Below are 6491 nucleotides of genomic sequence, written 5' to 3' on the forward strand. Positions count from 1 at the left end.
TGAGAGAACGTAGTGTCGTCGGAGCGAGAACGACCGTGATGTGATAGTAACTTACGATAATTTTACTCGTTTACGCGGAGGTAAATATCGTAAGTTATCTCCCGTTTACGCGAAGGAATTATTCGTAAGTTACTACAAAAGTACGCTCGCGTAAACGTATGATATACGGATGATGACTCTTTACGCGACGCGACGATTAATTCAAGGTAATTGTTTAATAATATAATTATCTATCCTATATATAACTACGTTTACGCGAGTGTTTACACAGGTTACCTAGATTGTTGTGCATAACATGGATCTGTCTTATTTACTCGCATGGAGGAAACGATCGTCGCTAATCAGAGACTGTTTTTTCTCCATCATTGAGGAATATAATTATCTCTTTGGGTTGAGTTTATCTTAGATTTTAACTTATTATACTTTACTGCAAATTTTCAAAACGTTTTATTCATGTATCTTAGCACGTCTGAAAGAAACGAAGAGATATTAACGGAAATGAAATTTATATATCACAGCTTTTGATGAATTTATTGAGAAAGTTATGCAACCGGACGATCATTCGATTTGCAATTAGGGCTATCGGTTCTCTTTATGTTATCAGAACAAGAGGCGTGCAGTTGGCTTTCCACCGTTTCTACATCGTAAGAAAATAAATCTATTTTTCGATAATTAATTTTCGATAATAATGTGTAAAGATTTATTTTGTAGATTTCAGACCGATCATTCAGCATTGTACAATCTCAACTTTGGGATATGAATATTCGCGCTTGGGGCAAAATCGATCATTGACACAAACGTTTGAGAGTTACAAGCTATTGCATATTTGGGCACAACGACTGTCACGTTATTCAATAACTTCTAAAGGTACGCTCATGCATTATCATTGAGTCTATTTTTATATTAAACGCAAATCTTGTTATACATATGTGTCAATGTATATATTTTTAATACAGTTTACAGAAGTTTTAACAAATAGTGCTTCGAGCAAAAGAAAAATTTTACAGCAGATCATAAACAGTACCTAATAAAGAGAACGTGATTCCTTTATTAAAAGATTATTGTTGTAGCTTCGGATTTAATTTCAATGATTGCCTTTTGAATTATTTACAATATTACTAAAAACGTGGAATCCAACGATAACCGTTTCGAATACAAGCGTGAATAAGGCAAATGATATAAGAAAATACTATGTATTTGTGACAATTAATTTAATATTTGGATATTTACATATTTTTATACGTAGATCATTTTCGTATGATATTGAACACCAATTTAATAATCGAGTAATATATTATAGAGTTACTTATCTGTAAAGATGAATCGATGAATTAAGAAAGAAATGTAATGGAGTTGTTGCGCAAATGGAAGATAAATCCATGTTGAAGCGATGTACTCTCTACGTTATGGGACATGTAAGCTATAAAAATGTTGGATAGTATAGTTTCTTATAATGTGAATTTTACATTTAATTTCCAGATTACATTTTACCACTATGAAGTGTTTATTATACTAATGGATCTCATAGGAGACAAAAATATGGAAAAGAGAAATTATCTTTGCTTCTTGCAAAATTACACTCGGAGCGCGGGTAAATTATAATAATTTCGCATATATTAATTTTGAATTTATAATCATACCTATCAATCATGACAGCTTCCTACACCAATGGAACACCGATGAGTGGATACAGCTTAATCCTGGACATAGTACGTTGCCGCCGATAGCCCAATGGAGACTTCCGTTCTTGCTTAAAGTCGATATTTGGAAAATCATTAGTAAATATATTTCAGAAATAAATTTATGGCCAGCACTTGGATGATACTTAACTTAATTTCACATTTTATTAATTCTCGTTACTAGCACCTGAGTTGAATTTAAGAACATACGGCAAGTGGCTTGACATCGCACCCGTACTTAATTTGGAGGCACATCTCATATGCACATTAGCTATTAAAGATGAAGTGACACAAGTATGGGGAATAATTCTACTGCATCGAAAAATACTGCATGGTCGCTTTATCCGAAAAATACCACGTTGCTCAAAGATATTCAAGAAATGTATACAACGGATGACAGATTCAGATGGATTCTATTATGGTACTGCAGCATTGTACTATGTCGGTAAATCATACACCTCCGGGTTGCTGATCGCGTTGCTGCCGCGAAAGAATGTTACGAGTATGCTCAGCTGGCGGCACAGAATTCCACTAAATTCGAAGAAGGAATGTTAGACGTACGGTAATCTCTGTGTAAAGTACGTGTCTATGTTGTAAAAAAATATTGACTCTATGGCTTTTACTTTCAGAAAATTAAATCCACATATTTGAGATTTACGTCCGAGCATATTTCTACGTACGTACGGATTGGAGAAAGATGAGTATCTGCTCTAATGAAATCCGTGCAAGCTGGTGTATGAATTGTATAACGAAGAAAAGCATACATTACGATATCGAACTGCAACCAACTAACAGACCCGATATTAACGCTGCTGTTAACGAGCTGGGTAAACTGTTCTCGTTGAATACGATAAATTGCGTATGGATTTATGGAAAGAATGGCTACAAATCTAATGCCAGGTATACCGAATTGTCTCAAAGCTTTACAGAGACGTTTTAGCGACGAAAGAGTCTGATCAGAATACCAACTATGAAGGATAATTTACTTAGGTAATATTGTTGGTACAACCATTTTTTTTATATTCAATTTCTAAATCACAATTGATTGTGAAATATACTTAATTGTAGGATATGTTATATGCTGGAATATGGAGATATGGATTTGTTTGCACAATTTCTTATAAACATAGGTTTCGGCAATCGTCCATGGCGAGACTGAATATAGTTGTAACGTACGATATCGAGTATTTCGAATATTGGCACTGTCGTTGATACTACAACGTTAGAGGAATTGCCAGCAAGATATATGTACCTTTAGGTAAATAATTATAATAAATTATGTGTTATTTTATCGGCAGAATATAAATTTTTCTTGCATATTAAAACGTTGAATCTCACTTCAATATTTCAGAAAGTATATGAAATCGTTACAGTACACCGGCAAATTGGAATCTTTAGAATTATGTTACAGCGTTGATACATTTGACACATGTTGTAACGAGATATTCAAAACTTGAGAATATCAATCCGTGATGTTAAGATACAGTTAAAAGGACTTTGCTTCTAAATTTTAGGATATTGATAATTATGAAGTGAGCGAAATGTAAATCTGTGAGGTAAATGAGAAATAGTCAAAAGAGAAATATGTTGATTAGTGCCAAGAAGAAAACGTAGCAATTAATTGGGCTGATTGAATTGGCAGATCAAAGTGGCATTTTTTTCGTATCAAGTAATGAAATGGTTTGATGTTTATATGACTAGCGTCTATGTATTATATTATAAATTATAATCTTACAATATCATAATATTTTATGTGTCGAAATATATTGACCAGTAGTCATTTTTTTATGGCACGTTTATAATACCAATTGTCTGTGGTAAGCAGTAAAATGACGTGCGATAGATGCAGGCGCACATTTGACTCGAATTAAAAATACAAATAAATTGTAATAATGTTTAATATGAAGTTTGTAGTTCGTGGTTAGTCTTTTGAAAGAGAGGAGATAAATATTAACTTGACATTGTTTTCTGCTGAACGCACCTGATGACATACATGATGTCCGTTGATTATACATTGTACCCATGTTCTTTAAATTACGCCAACTACAAAGAGAATATATATATTGCTTTGAAAAATAATTGTAGTGCAACTACTCTTAAAAAATAAAACAAAATTGTGTTACCTAACTCAACCCAAGTGGTATGTATCTTTGTATTCCTGAGGATCTTTCTATCAACCCAAGTGGTAGTAGTTTTAATTCTCCTTGATAAAATTATAATATTACAAAGAATTATTTAATCATTTTAATCACAAAGAATTAAAGAGGTAACATTATAAAATAAAAATATTTAATTAAAATAAAATAAATAAATTTTTCTTGTAATATGTATTTACGGTGTATTCATAGAAGATATCCATATGTATTGTAAAAATTGCAATTTTTATTTATATATATTTTAAATATGATTTTGAAAATACGTATTATTAGCAAGCTATTTTTTATGTATTTTTACAACATGCGTTTTGTACAATGCAACATTAAACATTTGCTATTTTATTACTTGGTCAAATAATAACAAATACCTAATCATAAGTTAAAAATTTACATATCTAAAAAATATATTTAAGTGTTATTATAAAAGTATAAATTATCCTCTAGAATTATAATATTACATATCATTATTTATATTAGTTTCAAAAGAAGAAAATCATTATACTTGTATAGTTAATCATAAAAGGCATGGTGATAATAGTTTATCGCTGCATTATTATATATCATAATTTAAATAAGACTTCATTATGTATCACATTTCTGTTACTTGAAAAAAATGCTTTTTAATTTTAATTTATGTAACATACATGTACACGCTTATAATATATTAATTGACTGTATTTTTTCATAGATTGAGAACAGTTCTACGGCGAAAGATGGAACAGGAAGTTTCGAAGAAACAATCGTATCATTAGACGAAAGATTTACTAAAGTATTGACACGACTTCTAGATCGAATTTGTGATTTGGGTTGTGATAATAACAATGAGAAATTACTTAATGTGTTATGTCGGTAAGAATTTTATTTATATAATTTTTATGCATCCTTTTTTTCTCACACAATTGATATAAAATTAGATACTAATTAATTTCTAAATTATTTATGTTTGAATTAGACTTGACTTCAACATGTTTTACACCGACATACTAATACGTCGAGGGAAAGAAAAGACCGTCCCGCAGCAAGATATATCTGGCTAGTAATATATTATTTCTCATTTATGCGTACATTGCACATGCAGACGTTGTACGCATGCATGCATGAAAGATGGAGTAGACAATAATCTGATCAATATTACATGTTTTTATTGTTTTTTTATTTTACAAAAAGAAATGATTATTTCAGGGTATATAAGAGTACATAATATAATGGAAGTATATATATAATATAATGGAAGTATATAATATAATGGGTATATGGAATCTTATCTATCTATACTGTCTGCCTCTGCCTCTGCCTCGTCTAATGCCCCAATGATAGTATGGTGATGAAAGTCTGTACAGAAAGGCCATAAATCTTTCTTCTTGCCGCCGTATCCCCGTGGCTCTGCCTCTTGGTCTTTGAACTGTAAATAATATGTATATTGTATAAGAAATTTTATGAATTAAATACATATAATATGAATTAAATTTATATATAACGAGAAGATATTTATTAATTTCGATAAACATATTACCTTGTCTATTATCTTCGGTATAAATTACGGTACTGCACAACTTGTATCAGTTGTATTGTGGAGTCCACTCTTATAATGTGGCATACTTTTGAATTGATAGTATAATTACTGTCATTAATAACAATTCTTTCCACTGAATATTATTTATGGTAATAGGAGAGAATAAATTATATATAAATAACCAGTACGTTATAGTGAGCTATGTTCTCTTCTAGCTATATTAATTTTTGCCATCATATTGTGACAGCAGGCCATGCACCATTTCTGCTGTGTTTCTGCTGTTATTAGCTCATATGGCTCATGTCCAATTCTTGCTACATTTTTACTATCACATTGTGACTGCATGTTGTGCACGATTTCTGCCGCGTTTCTGCGATTACATTGTGGGCAGCAGATCGTGCTGCTAGAAAATAAGCTTAATGAGGACGCAGGGGACAGGAATCTGCTCGATGGTCATGCTCGGATCTGCTGGCATACTGTCGGCATTCTGCTAGCATTTGGCTATTAGGGAATAGTGTAATAGTAATAGCATAATGTTAAAGCTAAATGGCGCGCGCGAAGCGCGCGCGTCTGTAATGTCTAGTGTCATATATTGAGAGACCGACGTATCTTACGAAGAAGTATCTTAATAAATAAAATTTTTACATTTGTTTGGACTTTACGTCGTAATATCTTCGCTTATTAATTTACCTACTAGATCGATCGATAACAATGCGAGCGCGATATCGAAACTGGCGATACTATAGTATCGCCAATGTCGAAAAAGTGAAAGTTACATTTCTCTGATATATATATATATATTGAGATATATTGAGAGACGTCGACGTTAGTAGAAATATCTTAATATAAAATTTTCGCATTTCGACTTTGCGTCGCAATATCTCCGCTCGTAGGACACGTAGCGGAAAAATAAAAACACGTTGGCCTTTGGCCAACTCGAACGTGCGTATCCCATACGTATAAAAGTAAAGTACCAGTTCAAATACAGATAGCGAATTGGTTTCAGTCATAAAATGTTCCATAATTTATGTGCTTTTAAAATATGCACAATGAGATTTCCGTGCTTATTCCCTTTCGCCGACCTGAACGTGAATACCCCATACGTACAAGAGTAAAGAACCAGTTTAAATACAGATAGCGAAT

The 6491-nt window shown here is 32.0% G+C and overlaps 3 long non-coding RNA genes across 4 annotated transcripts; 2 read left to right on the forward strand and 1 right to left on the reverse strand.

Annotated features, from left to right (window-relative positions):
* Nucleotides 1-534: 534 nt before the first annotated feature.
* Nucleotides 535-1115, forward strand: LOC139779405 (uncharacterized). The gene is made up of 3 exons (XR_011719889.1): nucleotides 535-644; nucleotides 712-867; nucleotides 964-1115. It is a non-coding gene; the product is annotated as an uncharacterized lncRNA (long non-coding RNA).
* A 1798-nt stretch (nucleotides 1116-2913) lies between these two features.
* Nucleotides 2914-5305, forward strand: LOC139779402 (uncharacterized). Of its 2 annotated transcripts, XR_011719886.1 has the most exons (5): nucleotides 2916-2937; nucleotides 3031-3235; nucleotides 4524-4684; nucleotides 4788-4867; nucleotides 5018-5305. It is a non-coding gene; the product is annotated as an uncharacterized lncRNA (long non-coding RNA). The 2 variants fall into 2 exon arrangements; XR_011719885.1 differs by lacking the exon at nucleotides 3031-3235 and having other exon boundaries at nucleotides 2914-2937; nucleotides 5018-5099.
* LOC139779403 (uncharacterized) lies at nucleotides 4956-5461 on the reverse strand. The gene is made up of 2 exons (XR_011719887.1): nucleotides 5349-5461; nucleotides 4956-5237 (listed from the first exon to the last, which is right to left on the reverse strand). It is a non-coding gene; the product is annotated as an uncharacterized lncRNA (long non-coding RNA).
* Between the last annotated feature and the right edge of the window lie 1030 nt (nucleotides 5462-6491).

This window comes from Temnothorax nylanderi, unplaced genomic scaffold, assembly GCF_030848795.1.
Source record: "Temnothorax nylanderi isolate EJ_2023f unplaced genomic scaffold, tnyl_v1.0 TNYL_tig0224_pilon, whole genome shotgun sequence".
Lineage (NCBI taxonomy): Eukaryota > Metazoa > Arthropoda > Insecta > Hymenoptera > Formicidae > Temnothorax > Temnothorax nylanderi.